Below are 21,016 nucleotides of genomic sequence, written 5' to 3'. Positions count from 1 at the left end.
CGACTAGAACCGCTCGACCACAGTGGCCGGCCATTGGACTTCACTGCTACATCACTTCGTAGAATATACAGGGGTATTACAAATGATTGAAGCGATTTCATAAATTCACTTTAGCTCCATTCATTGACATATGGTCACGACACACTACAGATACGTAGAAAAACTCATAAAGTTTTGTTCGGCTGAAGCCGCACTTCAGGTTTCTGCCGCCAGAGCGCTCGAGAGCGCAGTGAGACAAAATGGCGACAGGAGCCGAGAAAGTGTATGTCTTGCTTGAAATGCACTCACATCAGTCAGTCATAACAGTGCAACGACACTTCAGGACGAAGTTCAACAAAGATCCACCAACTGCCAACTTCATTCGGCGATGGTATGCGCAGTTTAAAGCTTCTGGATGCCTCTGTAAGGGGAAATCAACGGGTCGGCCTGCAGTGAGCGAAGAAACGGTTGAACGCGTGCGGGCAAGTTTCACGCGTAGCCCGCGGAAGTCGACGAATAAAGCAAGCAGGGAGCTAAACGTACCGCAGCCGACGGTTTGGAAAATCTTACGGAAAAGGTTAAAGCAGAAGCCTTACCGTTTACAATTGCTACAAACCCTGACACCCGATGACAAAGTCAAACGCTTTGAATTTTCGGCGCGGTTGCAACAGCTCATGGAAGACGATGCGTTCAGTGCGAAACTTGTTTTCAGTGATGAAGAAACATTTTTTCTTAATGGTGAAGTGAACAGACACAATGTGCGAATCTGGGCGGTAGAGAATCGTCACGCATTCGTGCAGCAAATTCGCAATTCACCAAAAGTTAACGTGTTTTGTGCAAGCTCACGGTTTAAAGTTTACGGCCCCTTTTTCTTCTGCGAAAAAAACGTTACAGGACACGTGTATCTGGACATGCTGGAAAATTGGCTCATGCCACAACTGGAGACCGACAGCGCCGACTTCATCTTTCAACAGGATGGTGCTCCACCGCACTTCCATCATGATGTTCGGCATTTCTTAAACAGGAGATTGGAAAAACGATGGACCGGTCGTCGTGGAGATCATGATCAGCAATTCATGTCATGGCCTCCACGCTCTCCCGACTTAACGCCATGCGATTTCTTTCTGTGGGGTTGTGTGAAAGATTCAGTGTTTAAACCTCCTCTACCAAGAAACGTGCCAGAACTGCGAGCTCGCGTCAACGATGCTTTCGAACTCGTTGATGGGGACATGCTGCGCCGAGTGTGGGAGGAACTTGATTATCGGCTTGATGTCTGCCGAATCACTAAAGGGGCACATATCGAACATTTGCGTATGCCTAAAAAAACTTTTTGAGTTTTTGTATGTGTGTGCAAAGCATTGTGAAAATATCTCAAATAATAAAGTTATTGTAGAGCTGTGAAATCGCTTCAATTATTTGTAACAACCCTGTATTTGCAGACTAGCGTTGGTGCCATTCTGCAGTACAACAGATGTCTGGCGGAGAGAGCGAGAAACTGCCGTATAGACATTGTCTCAGGAATACTATAACCAATTCTTACGCCGTGTGTTTGTTGCTCGTTTCTGTCGCAATTGTTAATAAATGGCACAGATCGCTTTTCCCATTTGCTGAATTAACACAATATTTCAAAATAACGCAAATATTAGTACGTATAACAACTACATCTTATTAACTAAAGGTTTATTTGAAGACGAAAAATTGCATTGTCGCTACGGCTAGTTGATATTTGTTGTTTTTACTCGCTTATTAGCAAAAAATAAAAAGCACCTGCTACAACCGTGACCAAACAAATACTGGTTATTCAGAACTAAAATACCGGTATCGGTTTTAACCAGTCAGTTTTTCCCGTCCCTCTGTCCCGTTCATCGGGCAGTTGCTATGAGAACGTCCTAACTTCTGGCTGTTCAACACGTTTGGATCGCACCGGAAGCTCTGTAGGGCTGGCATCGCCTGACCCCCCGTACAACACTCAGAAGTTGTGCCCCTGCTACGGCAGTGGTGCGTAAACCTCTATTGCCCCTCCAAGTACCTGCTATAAACTGCTTACACCATAACAGTGCTACACAGCGGGACGTGGTGACAGGGAGGGGGGGGGGGGGGGGGAGGAGGGGCAGCACTATTTTTTCGCGCACAAATTCCCGCATTGCCAAACAATTCGAGTGCGAACGTATGCTGCCGGTTTGGAATTTCTTGTTTTGTTTTTCATTCCGCCGCACTTGGAACAAATAAAAGCGACACAGACACACACACACTCATATTCGGCCACACACGCAGACAGCCTTTTTTCCGGACGACACCCCGGCGCTCATCATGCACCGTGCTTACGCGCCGTCGTGCTATCTGCGTCCCCACCGCCAAATATTTAGTCAGCAAATACGCGACCCGGCCACCGACCGACCGAGCGCGTTCGCGAAACCGCGGGCTGTATACGGTACGCTGCCGGAGCCGATATGTTGTGTTGGCATATTGGTGTGCCAGGAATCAGTGGAATCGCGAAAACGGGCGGGGGGCGGAAGGGGGGGAGTGTTGTGACGTCACCACCCTGGAGGGGAGCGCAGAGGGGGGGGGGGAGAGTGCGAAGGGAGGGGAGGAAGTGCGGTGAGAGCTGCGATCGCGAAGTGAGGCCGCTATAACGCACCGTCAGCGGCTGATAGATCGCGTGCACTCCGCAGCGGTTGTCCCCGAATAAAAGTGTGTATAAAAAAGGCCGGCAGGGAATCGGCAGCAGTAGCAGCAGCGGCGCTGTTTTATTTTTTTCAATTTTTTTTTATTTTTTCGCTCCTTCCCTTTTCCGCTCCCGCAGCACAGCGGCGCTGACAGATGCTGCGTAGGCAGCGGCTGCGGCTGCGGCGGCCGATTTACGCGGCGGTCATTAGCGCGTCGATGGCGGCGTCTCTAGCGACGACGCGACGGCTCCCGGGCAATGGAGCGTGGAAGCCAGATCGCGTGCAGTGAGCAAGAGGGAGCGGCGCGCACGCACTATTGGCGCGAGGTGCCGAGATGGCGCGGCTGCGATGTGCGATGGGGCCGCGGATAAGCCAGCTCTGGAAGGCGGAGGTTTCGTTTCGGAGAAAAAAACAAGGACAAGGCCTAAAAACTAGCACTACGCAGCAATTAATGTACAGGATTGTACAAAAAGTGTGTGAACACTGCGAGAAGTTAATGCCTGACCACAAATGCAAATGTTGGCCCATCCTGTTGGTTGCGCTGTCGCATTTGACTGCGAACGGCGCGTGTGCAGTGTGCTGAAACACACTGTGTGATCAGAAGTACCCACACACCCCAAAAACATACTTTTTCATGTTAGGTGCATTGTGCTTCCGCCTACTCCCAGGCTCTCCATGTCAGCGACCTCAGTAGTCATTAGGCATGGTGAGAGAGCAGAATGGGGCGCTCCGCGGAACTGACGGACTTCCAACTTGGTCACGTGATTGGGTGTCACATGTATCATACGTCTGTACGCGAGATTTACACAATCCTAAACATCCCTAGGTCCACTATTCCTTATGTGATAGTGAAGTGGAAACATGAATGGAGACGTACAGCCCAAAAGCGTAGAGGCCGACCTCGTCTGTTGACTGACAGAGACCGCCGACAGTGGAAGAGGGTCGTAATGTGCAAAGGCAGACATCCAACGAGACCATCACACAGGATTCCAAACTGCGTCAAGATCCACTGCAAGGACTGTGACAGTTAGGCGGGAGGTCAGAAACATCACAAGCTCTCTTAAGGCGACGACTGACATTTCGTTTCCTCCCGTCATCTACGTCTGTCTACGTCTACATGGATACTCTGCAAGTCACACTTAAGTGGCTGGCAGAGGGTTCATCGAACCACCTTCACAATAATCCTCTATCACATCTACATTTACATGACTACACTGCAATTCACATTTAAGCGCTTGGCAGAGGGTTCGTCGAACCACAATCATACTATCTCTCTACCATTCCACTCCCGAACAGCGCGCGGGAAGAACGAACACCTAAACCTTTCTGTTCGAGCTCTGATTTCTCTTATTTTATTTTTATGATCATTCCTACCTATGTAGGTTGGGCTCAACAAAATATTTTCGCATTCGGAAGAGAAAGTTGGTGACTGAAATTTCGTAAATAGATCTCGGCGCGACGAAAAACGTCTGTGCTTCAATGACTTCCATCCCAACTCGCGTATCATATCTGCCACACTTTCTCCCCTATTACGTGATAATACAAAACGAGCTGCCCTTTTTTTTTGCACCCTTTCGATGTCCTCCGTCAATACCACCTGGTAAGGATCCCACACCGCGCAGCAATATTCCAACAGAGGACGAACAAGTGTAGTGTAAGCTGCCTCTTTAGTGAACTTGTTGCATCTTCTAAGTGTCCTGCCAATGAAACGCAACCTTTGGCTCGCCTTCCCCACAATATTACCTATGTGGTCTTTCCAACTGAAGTTGTTCGTAATTTTAACACCCAGGTACTTATTTGAATTGACAGCCTTGAGAATTGTACTATTTATCGAGTAATCGAATTCCAACGGATTTCTTTTGGAACTTGTGTGGATCACCTCACACTTTTCGTTATTTAGCGTCGACTGCCACCTGCCACACCGTGCAGCAATCTTTTCTAAATCGCTTTGCAACTGATACTGGACTTCGGATGACCTTACCAGACGGTAAATTACAGCATCATCTGCGAACAACCTAAGAGAACTGCTCAGATTGTCACCCAGGTCATTTATACAGATCAGGAACAGCATAGGTCCCAGGACGCTTCCCTGGGGAACACCTGATATCACTTCAGTTTTACTCGATGATTTGCCGTCTATTACTACGAACTGCGACCTTCCAGACAGGAAATCACGAATCCAGTCGCACAACTGAGACGATACCCCATAGGCCTGCAGCTTGATGAGGAACGGTGTCAAAAGCTTTCCGGAAATCCAGAAATATGGAATCAACCTGAGATCCCCTGTCGATAGCGGCCATTACTTCGTGCGAAGCCGGCCGAAGTGGCCGTGCGGTTAAAGGCGCCGCAGTCTGGAACCGCAAGACCGCGACGGTCGCAGGTTCGAATCCTGCCTCGGGCATGGATGTTTGTGATGTCCTTAGGTTAGTTAGGTTTAACTAGTTCTAAGTTCTAGGGGACTAATGACCTCAGCAGTTGAGTCCCATAGTGCTCAGAGCCATTTGAACCACTTCGTGCGAATAAAGAGCTAGCTGTGTTGCACAAGAACGATGTTTTCTGAAACCATGCTAGTTACGTATCAATAGATCGTTCCCTTCGAGGTGAATCATAATGTTTCAATACAGTATATGCTCCAAAACCCTACTGCAAACCGACGTCAATGATATAGATCTGTAGTTCCATGGATTACTCCTACTACCCTTCTTAAACACTGGTGTGACCTGCGCAATTTTCCAATCTGTAGGTACAGATCTATTGGTGAGGGAGCGGTTGTATATGATTGCTAAGTAGGGAGCTATTGTATCAGCGAAATCTGAAAGGAACCTAATCGGTATACAATCTGGACCTGAAGACTTGCCCGTATCAAGCGATTTGAGTTGCTTCGCAACCCCTAAGGTATCTACTACTAAGAAACTCATGCTAGCAGCTGTTTGTGTTTCAAATTCTGGAATATTCCATTCGTCTTCCCTGGTGAAGGAATTTCGGAAAACTGCGTTCAATAACTCCGCTTTAGCGGCACAGTCGTCGGTAACGCAGAGAAGGTATTGACTGCGTCTTGCCGCTTGTGTACTTAACATACGACCAGAATTTCTTCGGATTTTCTACCAAATTTCGAGACAATGTTTCGTTGTGGAACATATTAAAGGCATTTCGCATTGAAGTCCGTGCCAAATTTCGCGAGTCTGTAAATTTTAGCCAATCTTCGGGATTTCGCGTTCTTCTGAATTTCGCATGCTTTTTCCGTTGCCTCTGCAACAGCGTTCGGACCTGTTTTGTGTACCATGGGGGATCAGTTCCATCTCTTATCAATTTATGAGGTATGAATCTCTCAATTGCTGTTGCTACTATATCTTTGAATTTGAGCCACATCTCGTCTACATTTGCATAGTGAGTTGGGAAGGAATGGAGATTGTCTCTTAGGAAGGCTTCTAGTGATACTTTGTCCGCTTTTTTAAATAAAATTATTTTGCGTTTGTTTCTGGTGGACTTGGAAGAAACGGTATTGATGCTAGCTACAACGACCTTGTGATCACTGATCCCTGTATCAGTCATGATGCTCTCTATCAGCTCTGGATTGTTTGTGGCTAAGAGGTCAAGTGTGTTTTCGGAACCATTTACAATTCGCGTGGGTTCGTGGACTAACTGCTCGAAAGAATTTTCGGAGAAAGCATTTAGGACAATCTCGGAAGATGTTTTCTGCCTACCACCGGATTTGAACAAGTATTTTTGCCTACATATCGAGGGAAGGTTGAAGTCCCCACCAACTATAACCGTATGAGCGGGGTATTTATTTGTTACGAGACTCGAATTTTCTCTGAACTGTTCAGCAACTATATCATCGGAGTCTGGGGGTCGGTAGAAGGAGCCAATTATTAACTTAGTTCGGCTGTTAAGTGTAACCTCCAGCCATACCAATTGGCACGGAGTATCTACTTCGACTTCACTACAAGATAAACCACTACTGACAGACACAAACACTCCACCACCAATTCTGCCTAATCTATCTTTCCTGAACACCGTCTGAGACTTCGTAAAAATTTCTGCAGAACTTATTTCAGGGTTTAGCGAGCTTTCTGTACCTATAACGATTTCAGCTTCTGTGCTTTCTATTAGCGCTTGAAGCTCAGGGACTTTCCCAACACAACTACAACAATTTACAACTACAATTCCAACTGTTCCTTGATCCAAGCACGTCGTGTATTTGCTATGCGCCCTTTGAGATTGCAGCCCACCCCGTACTTTCCCGAGGCCTTCTAACCTAAAAAACCGCCCAGTCCACGCCATACAGCCTCCGCTACCCGTGTAGCCGCCAGCTGAGTGTAGTGAAATCCTGACCTATTCAGCGGAACCCGAAACCCCACCACCCTATGGCGCAAGTCAAGGAATCTGCAGCCAACACGGTCGCAAAACCGTCTGAGCCTCTGATTCAGACCCTCCACCCGGCTCTGCACCAAAGGTCCGCAGTCGGTTCTGTCAACACGATGCTGCAGATGGTGAGCTCTGCCTTCATCTCGTAGGCAAGACCGGCAGCCTTCACCAAATCAGATAGCCGCTGGAATCCAGAGAGAATTTCCTCAGATCCAAAGCGACACACGTCATTAGTGCCGACATGTGCCACCACCTGCAGCTGGCTGCACTATCCAACAGCGCGCGGAAAAAATGAACACTTACATATTTCCATGCGAGCTCTGATTTCCCTTCTTGTATTACGATGATAGTTTCTCCCTATATAGGTCGGCGTCAACAAAATATTTTCGCATTCGGAGGAGAAAGTTGGTGATTGAAATTTCGTGAGAAGATTCCGCCGCAACGAGAAACGTCTTTGTTTTAATGACGTCCACCCCAAATCCTGTATCATGTCCGTGACACTCTCCCTCCTGTTTCTCAAGAGTACAAATGTGCTGCTCTTCTTTGAACTTTCTGGATGTACTCCGTCAATCTTATCTGGTAAAGATTCCACACCGCACAACAGTACTCAAAAGAAGACGGACAAGCGTATTGTAGACAGTCTCTTCAATAGATCTGTTGTATTTTCTAAATGTTCTGCCAATAAAATACAATCTTTGGTTTGTCTTCCCCACGACATTTTCTATGTGTTTTTTTTCAATTTAAGTTGTTGGCAACTGTACTCCTCGGTATTTAGTTGAATTTATGGGGTTTAGGTTTAATTGATTTGTCGTGTAGCCGATGTTTAACGGATTCCTTTCAGCACTCATGTGGATGACCTCACATTTTTCGTTATTTAGCGTCAATTGCCAATTTTCGCACCATACAGATATCTTTTCCAGATCGTTTTGCAATCTGTTTTGATCTTCTGATGACCTTACAAGACGATAAACAACATCCTCTGCAGCTGCTCAGATTGTCCATTAAATCGTCTCCTAAATCGCTTATATAGATGAGGAACAGCAGAGGACGTATAACTCTACCTTGGAGAACCCCAGAAATCACTCCCGTTTGACTCGATGGCTTTTCACCAGTTACTACGAACCGTAACTTCTTTGAAAGGCAATCACAAATCCATTCGCATAACTGAGACAATATTCTATAAGCACACGATTTGATTGCTATCCGCTCGTAAGGTGCAGTGTCAAAGGCCCTCTGGAAATCTTGAAATACGGGATCAATCAGAAATCCCTCGTCAATAGCACTCAACTCTTGGTGTGAGTGAAGAGCTAGTTGTGCTTCACAAGAATGAAGTATGTTAAACCCGTGTTGAGTTTGTGTCAATAGACGGTTCTCTTCGAGCTAGTTCATGAGGTTCGAACCCCACAGATGTTCCAAAATGCTGTTGCATATCGACGTTAACGATATGAGCCAGTAATTTAATGGACTACTACTTTCGCCTTTCTTGAATATTGGTGTGACCTGTGCAGCTTTCCAGTTTTTGGGTATGGAAATGTCGTCGAGAGAGCGGTTGTATATGGTTGTCAAGTATGGTGCTACAGCATCGGCATGATTTAAGCTGCTTCACCACTCCCCTTCTGGGAGCTTGAATTTTGGTTATCAGTTTGTGTAACTTAGAACGTTGAGTGTAAGTGCTACTGTGAGGTGAATACTAGGGGTGGGAGACAAAAACATGGCGTATAGCATCAAACGAGTAGGAGAACCGATGACAGAAGAAGGGTGTGTGTGTGTGTGTGTGTGTGTGTGTGTGTGTGTGTGTGTGTGTGTGTGTGTGTGTGCGTTTTTGCGTGGCCACGGCCCGCGCTGTCTCTGCAAGATGAGTCTGGAAGCACAACGGGTGCTTGGAGTTCACGCAGCGAGCGGTGGGCTCGACTTCCATCCCACAACAGGAATCCGCGAGTCAACAACAGACCCGCCGAATCCCTTACAAGGAGCCTGTCCCACAAGCCTGGAACCACGGGGTCACTCCTGAGAGACAAGGACGGCCGGAATCGTAGGAAACGTACTTCCCTTGTTCTCCTACAAACATTGTGTGCCCTTGCAAGAGGATTGGAACTTTAATAGTGGCAACTATTTATTTACAGCTCGTACAAAATAGATACATGTTTCGAAGGTTTACTCACCTTCAAAGTAGTCACCAGCATTGTGTATAACCCGTTGACAGCTATGTAGAAGTCGTAGGATACTCTTAGCAGTGCCAGTTGTGTTGACACTTCGAGCGGCGCGGTCTATTGCCCGACAAATTTGTAGCAGTTTTCAAGCGAATGCCGTGAAGAGTTTCCTTCAGTTTAGAAATCGAATTGAACTCACGACGGCTTAAGTCAGGGGAGTGCAGTAGGTGGTATACCACTTAGCAGCCCCATGAGTCAAACAAATCAGTAACAGCTTGCACTGTATGTGCTTGAGCACTGTCCTGCAAAATGATGGTCAGGTCCTGGAGAAAGTGTCATCACTTCTGTCTCTATGCTGTTCATTTTTGGAACACAGCCTTCACGACAGGAAGTGCAAAATGGCTAAGCAGGGATGGCTAGAGGACAAATGTAAGGATGTAGAGGCTTGTCTCACTAGGGGTAAGATAGATACTGCCTACAGGAAAATTAAAGAGACCTTTGGAGAGAAGAGAACCACTTGTATGAACATCAAGAGCTCAGATGGAAACCCAGTTCTAAGCAAAGAAGGGAAGGCAGAAAGGTGGAAGGAGTATATAGAGGGTTTATACAAGGGCGATGTACTTGAGGACAATATTATGGAAATGGAAAAGGATGTAGATGAAGACGAAATGGGAGATAAGATACTGCGTGAAGAGTTTGACACAGCACTGAAAGACCTGAGTCGAAACAAGGCCCCGGGAGTAGACAACATTCCATTAGAACTACTGATGGCCTCGGGAGAGCCAGTCATGACAAAACTCTACCATCTGGTGAGCAAGATGTATGAGACAGGCGAAATACCCTCAGACTTCAAGAAGAATATAATAATTCCAATCCCAAAGAAATCAGGTGTTGACAGATGTGAAAATTACCGAACTATCAGTTTAATAAGTCACAGCTGCAAAATACTAACGCGAATTCTTTATAGACGAATGGAAAAACTGGTCGAAGCGGACCTCGGGGAAGATCAGTTTGGATTCCGTAGAAATGTTGGAACACGTGAGGCAATACTAACCTTACGACTTATCTTAGAAGAAAGATTAAGGAAAGGCAAACCTACGTTTCTAGCATTTGTAGACTTGGAGAAAGCTTTTGACAATGTTAACTGGAATACTCTCTTTCAAATTCTGAAGGTGGCAGGGGTAAAATACAGGGAGCGAAAGGCTATTTACAATTTGTACAGAAATCATATGGCAGTTATAAGAGTCGAGGAGCATGAAAGGGAAGCAGTGGTTGGGAAAGGAGTGAGACAGGGTTGTAGCCTGTCCCCGATGTTATTCAATCTGTATATTGAGCAAGCAGTAAAGGAAACAAAAGAAGAATTCGGTGTAGGTATTAAAATTCATGGAGAATTAGTAAAAACTTTGAGGTTCGCCGATGACATTGTAATTCTGTCAGAGACAGCAAAGAACTTGGAAGAGCAGTTGAACGGAATGGACAGTGTCTTGAAAGGAGGGTATAAGATGAACATCAACAAAAGCAAAACGAGGATAATGGAATGTAGTCAAATTAAATCGGGTGATGCTGAGGGAATTATATTAGGAAATGAGACACTTAAAGTAGTAAAGGAGTTTTGCTATTTGGGGAGCAAAGTAACTGATGATGGTAGAAGTAGAGAGGATATAAAATGTAGACTGACAATGGCAAGGAAAGCGTTTCTGAAGAAGAGAAATTTGTTAACATCGAGTATAGATTTAAATGTCAGGAAGTCGTTTCTGACAGTATTTGTATGGAGTGTAGCCATGTATGGAAGTGAAACATGGACGATAACAAGTTTGGACAAGAAGAGAATAGAAGCTTTCGAAATGTGGTGCTACAGATGAATGCTGAAGATAAGGTGGGTAGATCACGTAACTAATGAGGAGGTATTGAATAGGATTGGGGAGAAGAGAAGTTTGTGGTACAACTTGACTAGAAGAAGGGATCGATTGGTAGGACATGTTTTGAGGCATCAAGGAATCACAAATTTAGCATTGTAGGGCAGCGTGGAGGGTAAAATCGCAGAGGGAGACCAAGAGATGAATACACTAAGCAGATTCAGAAGGATGTAGGTTGCAGTAGGTACTGGGAGATGAAGAAGCTTGCACAGGATAGAGTAGCATGGAGAGCTGCATCAAACCAGTCTCAGGACTGAAGACCACAACAACAACAACCTACGACCAGGCAACCTATCTGTAGAAGACCACCATTGTGGAATGCTGCACCAACTTCCAATCAGGTCGACGAAAAACGCTAGTCACTCTGGGAGACTGGCCTCATCCGTTACAGACGACAGCTTAACTGGGACACACTCCAACACCCGTCCTACGGTGCCGATCTCTCCCCATGCAGTTATCACGCCTTAAAAAAGCCCTTGATGGGTCGACAATTCCCGTCGAACCAGGATGTGTTTTATCAGACGGGCCTCTTCAACCTGGTCCTTCGGTGGGATGATTGCGTCAGCTCTCACGGCGGTTTGTGCGATTCGTCTACCAATTCTGGACAGTACGGCGTTTGAACGGAAACTTTTTGACCGCACCACACACAAATCGCTATTTGAGATAGGAACATAGTAAAAAGTTTTTGTTTTAGCCCGCACCAGCCATTCGAAAGTCTGTCTTATTGTACCTATGTTACAGTATATTAAGCAGGGTATGAACAGCGAAGGAGAGCTGGCACCCAGGCAAATTGAGCGAATCGATGAATTCCTTTTGCAAAATATATTACAAGCTGTACAACTTTGCTTCCCCCGTTTGCCGATAGGTGGCGACAACGGTAAGTATCGGTAGAAAGAAACAGATCGCAAACGTCAGGCAGTTAGCATGGACCTCGGTCAACATAACCTCATTCAAACATTAGTCAATTTGTGTCTGCATCATAAAGTTGTTCTTGATTGAAAATGTCAGTTTACGAGTCTAATTCTCGTCACTTGTGGGAGGTGTTACTGTTTTGTTTCAGTATGAAGAAAACAGCGGATGAGTCTCATCGAATGCCTCTCAGGTACGTATGGTAAGGACGCTATTAGTGAAAGAATGTGTCATGAGTGGTTTCAACGCTTCATGAACTGTGATTTTTAACGTCGTAGACTGGCATAATAGTGGAAGAGAGAATGTTTTCGAAGATGCAGAAATGGAGACATTGCTGAGTGAAGAGTCGCGTCAAACTCAAGAATTGGCACGATTAGTTGGGGTGACAATGCCAGCCATTTCAAAACGTCTCAAGTCTATGGGCGTGATTCAGAAAGAAGAAACTTGGGTCCCGTGTGAGCTGAAACCAAGACACGTTGAACAGCGTGTGTGTGTTTGCGAACAGTTGCTTCAGAGGCAAAAACGGAAGGGATTTCTGCATCGCATTGCGACCGGGGACGAAAAATGGGTTCATTACGATAACCCTAAACGCAAAAAATCATGGGTGATATCCTGGCCATGCTTCCACGTCGACGACCAAACCAAATACTCACAGCTCCAAGATCATGTTCTGCATTTGGTGGGACCAGCTCGGCGTCGTGTGCTATCAGGTGTTAAAAACTAAGTGAAACAATCATAGGTGCTCGTTATCGAACGCAATTAATGCGTTTGAGCAGAGCATTGAAAGACAAACGGCCGCAATACAGCGAGACGCAAGATAAAGTGATTTTGCAGCACGACAACGCTCGACCCCTCGTTGCAAAAGAGGTCTATATGTACTTGCAGACGTTAAAATGGAAAGTCCTACCCCACCCGCCGTATTCTCCAGACATTGCTCCCTCTGACTATCACCTGTTTAGATAAATGGCGCATGGCGTGGCTGACAAACACTTCCGATCTCATGAAGAAGTCACAAATTGGATCGATTCGTGGGTCGCTTGAAAAGATGAACAATTTTTTCGACGCGGGATTCGTACACCGCCAGAAAGATGGGAGAAAGTAGTGGCCAGCGATGGAAAATACTTTGAATGATACATGTGTAACCAATTTGTTTGAATAAAGCGTCAAATGTTGGGGACAAAACGGCGGAAGGAAAGTTGTACGCCTTTTAATTGAGCTAAAGTTAATTCTCAGCTAATGGCACCATTAGCATGTGCAACGTTCCGATTTTACGTACAAATACAGGGTGTTTCAAAAATGACCGGTATATTTGAAACGGCAATAAAAACTAAACGAGCAGCGATAGAAATACACCGTTTGTTGCAATATGTTTGGGACAACAATACATTTTCAGGCAGACAAACTTTCGAAATTACAGTAGTTACAATTTTCAACACTGTCTCATCATGAACGACCTTTAGATGTATTACTTCTGTGCTACTATCGATATTTGCAATAAATTTCTCAGGCAGAATCCACGTATTTCGCTAAATGCACCTACGAAAAGTACGAGGGTGAGTCAAATGAAAATCTTAAATATCTCTTTAAATATTATTTATTGTGCAGAAGTAGTACAAACCTCTATTAGTTTTCAACATAATCTCCCCCACGCTCAATGCAAGTCCTCCAGCGCTAACAAAGTGCATAAATTCCTTTAGAAAAAAAATTCTTTTGGTAGTCCGCGCAACCATTCGTGCACCGCGTGGCGTACCTCTTCATCAGAACGGAACTTCTTTCGTCCCATTGCGTCTTTGAGTGGTCCAAACATGTGGAAATCACTTGGGGGCAAGGTCTGGTGAGTATGGTGGATGAGGAAGACACTCGAAATGCAGGTCTGTGATTGTTGCAACGTTTGTACGGGCAGTGTGGGGCCTCGCATTGTCATGCTGCCTGCTGGCAGCAATCCACGTCGCTTTGATTTGATTCCAGGCCGCAGATGATTTTTTAGGATATCTGTGTATGATGCACTGATGACAGTGGTCCCTCTAGGTATGTAATGCTCCAAAATGACGCATTTTTCGTCCCAAAAGAGAGTCAGCATAACCTTCCCTGCTGATGGTTCTGTTCGAAACATCTTTGGTTTTGGTGATGAGGAATGGCGCCATTCCTTGCTCGCTCTCTCTTCGTTTCCGGTTGGTGGAAGTGAACCCAGGTTTCGCCCCTAGTAACGATTCTTGCAAGGAGGCCATCACTTTCTCGTTCAAAGCGCCGAAGAAGTTCTTCACAAGCATCAACACGTCGTTCTCTCATTTCTGGAGTCAGCTGCCGTGGCTCCCATCTTGCAGACACTTTGTGAAACTGGAGCACGTCATGCACAATGTGGTGTGCTGATCCATGACTAATCTGTAAACATGCTGCAATGTGATTCAGTGTCACTCGGCGGTTTTCCTTCACTATGGCTTCAACTGCTGCAATGTTCTGTGGTCTCACAGCCGCGCGGGATTAGCCGAGCGGTCTCAGGCATTGCAGTCATGTACTGTCCGGCTGGTCCCGGCGGAGGTTCGAGTCCTCCCTCGGGCATGGATGTGTGTGTTTGTTCTTAGGATAATTTAGGTTAAGTAGTGTCTAAGCTTAGGGACTGATGACCTTAGCAGTTAAATCCCATAACATTTCACACACATTTGAACAATTTGTGGAGTCACAACTCGTTGTGCCTGACCTGGACGAGGAGCATCTTCCACTGAAGTCACACATCATTAGCGAACTTCCTACTCCATTCGTAGACTTGCTGCTGTGATAAACATGAATCACCGTACTGAACCTTCATTCGTCGATGAATTTCAATAGGTTTCAAACCTCTACTACGCAAAAACCGAATAACAGAACGCTGTTCTTCCCTGGTGCAAGTCGCAAGTGGGGCGGCCATCTTTATACTGATACTGCGACGGTATGTGTGCATCTGCACTGTGCTGCCACCTACAGGCCATTCAGCACGCTGTTTGTAGCACGCTTACCAAGTAAGAGGACAACGGCGCGAAATTTCGATTTGTTATTACAAATTTAAGGTTTTCATTTCACTCACCCTCGTAGTTACAAAAGTTTTTCTGGGGAGATAAAATTTCTGGAAATGGATTTTTGGGGGTGGAGGATGACATGGTGTGTCGCGTTACTTTAGTTGACACGCTGTACTACATTCACATCGGTACCAGTACCAATAAATAAAGAAGGACGAATGTGTCAAGATATTTTGATTCTAATGTCTTTGAAGCTGCCAGGTAACTTGAGAAGCTAGAGCCCTTCTTTTGCATCACAACCTCGACCCAGGACACGTCCACCCTATTTTGTGCAGTGATATGAGTATTTCCAGGCTGGCGTTATCTGCGAATGAGTGTCGACCCGTCTATCATTATAACGTTCAGCTAACCGAGCAGTGACCACCGGTGAACAGGTCTACACAATACTTTTTTTTTAGGGGTAGCCCTCCTGTCCCTGGAGTGAACTCTCACGGCGAATTACCGGCCGTCAGCCCACATTGATGCACGGTTATTTCAGGGGTGGCCCGTCGTTAAATGAGGCAATCCGTTACAGCGACGCGTCGCGGTCGCTCGGTCGCCGCTCATAATTTTTCCGCTGCTGTATGCCTGCCGGTTTATTGTGCTCTGCTGGCTTCCGTGATTTACCGTCACGGCTCTCAGGACCCACCCGTGCGGTTGGTTAACACTGAGAGGGCCGCTGCCACCTTTTGTCATAAACGCGCTGCCACTGGCTCCCGTATACACCCGGAAACAGGAAGAGGCCACGTATTCTGCAACAGGTAATCTAGACTGCATCCGGCGCGGGACAGGAGAAAAGTTAATACGACGTAGTCTCTCCGCAGTGCCGTATGATTGTTAGCCGCCCGTGCCGTATGCCGCAGTGAATATACCGAAATGAAACTCAGTGAAATACAAGTTATTAATTTATTGAATATTCCTTTTTACTCACACATTTTCACATTAAATGTTTAAAGCGTCCCCCCTGTTGTTGAATACACAACTCAATTCGTCTAATCATGTTTCCAAACACAAGCTGCAACATTACTTTTGTAACAGAAGCAGTGAAAGTGGATATTGCAGTTTTCAATTCATCGATGGATTTTGGACGGTTTTTATAGACAATTGCTTTCGCTGCACCCCAGACGAAAAAGTCAGGTGGTGTTAGGTCAGGCTATCGTGGAGGCCAAACTCCCTGTGAAATTATGCGATCACCAAAAACATCAGCAAGCAGTGACATTGAAACGCGAGCTGTATGCGCGGTTGCACCATCTTGTTGAAAATAGCCGTTCAGTATTTCACTTAACACAAGTTCTCCTATGAATGGGTACGGAACATCACTGCATTATCGTTGTGCGTTTATTGTTTCGTTGAAAAATACAAGACCCACAATCCGATGTCTAGAATTTGCAATCGAGTTTCCCATTTTCATAGAATGAAGTGGTTCCTCATGAATACACAATGGATTTGCAGTACTCCACATACGAGAATTTTGCGAGTTCATGTACCCGGATAAATGAAACCACGCCTCATCAGTGAAAAACGTTTCATTAAGAATATTCCTTCCAATTCTTTGAACGAAATTTAACCATTAACAATAATGCAGTCTCTTGCCATGATCAGTATTTTTCAGTTCTTGCACGACTGTCACTTTGTATGGGAAAAGTTCTAAGTTTTTTCCTTACACCTGTGTGGGCCGTTCCGACACCAACATCGATTTCCTGGGAGAGTTTTCTTACTGACTCGTTCGGACTCGTGGACATTTTATCGGAAATATCGAGTAGTTTATCCTCAGGCAAAACGCCAGGACGACCACTTCTCGGTGCATCTGTCACTGAACCCGTACTTCGAAATTTGTTAGTCAAATCTGGCACAGTATCGCGATATGGGAGTGTCGACTCCGGGAAAACTGAATTAAATGTTTGACGAACTGAAACTGTGTATTTACTGCCGGCTTTGAATACTTGTTCGACTAAAAACACACGTTCTTCAATGGTTAGCGTTTTAACAGTGACAAAAACGAAACAAACGAACAAAGCAACTAAACTTAAACGTTCGCGTCAACACGTAACGACACACACCAACGATACTACTGACGCTGCCTGAGATAAACGAAACAGTGGGATGTTGGGAGAGTCTACTTGAAGGGAAGTGAAATACTGAACGGTTATTTTCAGCAAGATGGTTCAACCGCGCATACAGCTCGCTTTTCAATGCCACAGCTTGCTGATGTTTTTGGTGATCGCATAATTTCACAGGGAGTATGGCCTCCACGATAGCCTGACCTAACACCACCTGACTTTTTCGTCTGGGGTGCAGCGAAAGCAACTGTCTATAAAAACCGTCCAAAATCCGTCTATGAATTGAAAGCTGCAATACCCACTTTCACTGCTTCTGTTACAGAAGAAATGTTGCAGCTTGTGTTTGGAAACATGATTACATGAAGTGAATTCTGTATCAACAACAGGGGGGACTCTTTAGACATTTAATGTGAAAATGTGTAAGTAAAAATGAGTATTCAATAAATTAATAACTCGCATTTCACTGACTTTCATTTCGGTATATTCACTGGGGCGTACGGCATGCGCGGCTAACAGTCATACGGCACTGCAGAGAGACTTTTTGAACACCCCGTATGAAACAGACTGAGGTGACAAAAGTCGTTGGATAGCGATGTGCAGATGTACAAATGCAGCTAGTATCGCGTACACAAGGTATCAAAAGGAAGTGCATTGGCGGGGCTGTCATGTATACTCAGGTGGTTCACGTGAAAAGGCTTCCGACGTGATTAGAGCCACACGACCAGAATTGAGAGACTTTGAACGCGGAATGGTTAGTGGAGCTAGACTGCATGGGACATTGAAACGTCTCTGTTGGATTCCTTTCATGTTAATTTCTTAAATCTGTTCTCATTTACGGCATACATTCCACTTCTGAATTTACTGGGGTGTTTCTGACTCCATCTGGGAGGAGACTGAGTAGTGGAACATGTTACTTTTACACATAAACAAGAACGACCTATCACACTACTACACTTTAAAACACAGTTTATATGTAATTGATGTCACACAGTCTCATACGGAACCTACATCCGCTTTCTTTTATATACTGTATATCATAAGATACTGTCATCCCCCTTCCCTTCTGTGTGAGGGGATGAATGAGCAAATGTATTTCTAGTTGCATGCTTGAGGGTAGCAGACAAGCCTGTCTGCTAGAGAACAGTAGGACCAACGTCGGAACAGGTAGCTACGTTTTGTAAAAGCAGAGAGGTTTCTATTCTTAGTATGGTCCTGTCCGTCCCTTGTCATGTTGGTATAGGAAGCTGCCTCTCTGGTCACTTCCGTTTTGTATCGTGAAGCACCCTTGGTAGGGGACCAGGTCAGTCTGTCCGCGGCGAGCGTCTGAAGTGGTAAGATCTCCGGCTAAGCGCGTGTCTGCTAAGTCCGTAGGACAATAGATTTCTTAAGTTCAGCCTAACTGAAAATTTTTATCTCCTTTATTTCAGGTTTAGCTCTAAAATATCTAATGTTATCTTAAATTGCAACGCAGTGTATTTCGAGTGTGAAGTTCAGAATATCTTCCAGTAGTTGCTTTGTCACTGCTTTGTGAGTAAAGTGGAACCACGTGTTGATCAGTAGCTCTAACTATGATCATCAGTCTTAAATGCGAATGTGCGTGAGATTATAACGTCTCGTCTTGACAATATTTTTCAATATAGCAACTTTTCTTTATGTTCAACCCACGTGGGGTGTACTTTGTGAGACCAGTACCACGTGCTTATACATTTGTTTGACCCATCAGGTTAATAGTAAGACGATAGTAACTAGTTCGAGGTTTTTCTTTTGTAAATTGCGTTCCGATGTAATTTATTTTAATTATCAAAATTATTGTGGAGTTACACTCTTTGTGTAAACCAAGCTGACCACGTGAAGCATGTGGTGTAATGATCAAAGTAGCCCTCAGCTATTCTTTTCGGGAAGATTTCAGAGAGAGTTAGTATGAATTTAGTATACCAGTGTGTGGTAATTACATGACGGACAGGATTGCGCTACGAACGTAATTTCTTTGGGTGAAAATTGAATCGGTTGGTTGTGGTTAATTTCCTCTTGCATATGTTTCAACGTTCTTCGTGCGTTATTTTATGAATGCAGTCTCCCAATCTTGGCTCCATATTTGATGTGTCCTGTAAGATTACAAACTCACATTTTCACAAACCTAAATAAGGCACCAGTTTAGTTATGGATCAAGTTTGATATGCTGAAATTTCAATGGAACAATGATCAAATTTAAAATAAATGTCCAAATATAAACTGATTTATTTCTTTTTATTTAAATTGTCTTTATATATATATCACCGGTTATCGTAAGATGAGTACTAAAAGATTATAATTAATGTTAGTCTGGTTGGGAATTTGGTAAGATAGACTGAATATCTGGTGAAACAGTTGCGCAGTTATGCAAGGTTAACTTCCTCAGATAGCTCACAGCTTTTAACCCACTTTTATGGTCTTGAATATCAGCACCGCCTTCAGAACAAATTAATGCAACAACATTACAACATTCCATTTTGGAAATCGTTTGCGAATTCAATATTCCAAGATTCACAGTCCCAAGCGTGTACCGAGGACAGCTAATTTCAGGCATTACCTCTCATTGCAGGCCGGCCTGTGTGGCCGAGCGGTTCTAGGTGCTTCAGTCCGGAACCGCGCTGCTGCTACGGTCGTAGGTTCGAATCCTGCTTCGGGCATGGATGTGTGTGATGTCCTTAGGTTAGTTAGGTTTAAGTAGTTCTAAGTTCTAGGGGACTGATGGCCTCAGATGTTTAGTCCCATAGTGGTCAGAGCCATTTGAACCACACATGAACCTCTCACTGCGGACAACGCAGTGGCCGATGTCTTCCACCTAACGAACGAGAGCAGCGGCGTTTGCGTAGAGTTGTCGGCGGTAACAGACAAGCAACGCTGCATGACATAACCGCAGAAATCAATGTGGGACGTATGACGAACGTTTCCGTTCGTATACGGCGAAATTTGGCCTCTCCTGAGCTCGTAACCGTATCGGTTGGACCCTAGACGGCTGGAAAACCGTGGTCTGCTCAGCCGAGTCCCGATTTCAGTAGGGAAGAGCTGATGGTAGGGTTCGCCTGTGCCGCAGACCCTGCAAAGCCGTGGACCCAAGTTCCGAACAAGGTACTGTGCAAGCTGGTGGAGGCTCCATAACGGTGTGGGCTGTGTTTACTGTAATGAACTGGCTCCTATGGACGAACTGAACCGGTCATTGACTGGGAACAGCTATGTCTGACTACATGGGACCGTTTGTAGCCATTCACGGATTTCATGTTCCCAGACAGTGTGCCCTGTCATCAGGCCACAGTTGTTCGGGAATGACTTGAAGAACCGTCAGAACAATTTGGGCGAATGATTTGGCCACCAAGATTGCCCAAGATGAATTCCATCGAACATCTGTGGAACATGATCGAGAGGTCAACTTGTGCACAAAATCCTGCACTGGCAACACTTTCGCAATTATAGACGGCTATGGAGGCAACATGGCTCAATATTTTTTGCAGCAAACTTCCAACGACTTGCCGAGTCCATGCCACGTCGAGCTGCTGCACTACACTGGGGAAAGGAGATCCGACACGGTATTAGGAGGCTCTGAGCACTATGGGACTCAACTGCTGAGGTCATTAGTCCCCTAGAACTTAGAACTAGTTAAACCTAACTAACCTAAGGACATCACAAACATCCATGCCCGAGGCAGGATTCGAACCTGCGACCGTAGCGGTCTTGCGGTTCCAGACTGCAGCGCCTTTAACCGCACGGCCACTTCGGCCGGCTGGTATTAGGAGGTATCCCATGACTTACCACATTAGAGCAGAGCTCTCCTGTCACCATGCCACACAGTGTCGTCATCGTCCCCCCGCCCCCGCCCCCCCTCTCCCCAGTCACAAATACATCACCTTACTGCTGTCAACAACGCTTCCCGTGATGCACCAGTCATAGCCCAGTACA

The sequence above is a fragment of the Schistocerca americana genome, chromosome 10 (assembly GCF_021461395.2).
Source record: "Schistocerca americana isolate TAMUIC-IGC-003095 chromosome 10, iqSchAmer2.1, whole genome shotgun sequence".
NCBI lineage: Eukaryota > Metazoa > Arthropoda > Insecta > Orthoptera > Acrididae > Schistocerca > Schistocerca americana.
This window is presented reverse-complemented; position numbering follows the sequence as displayed.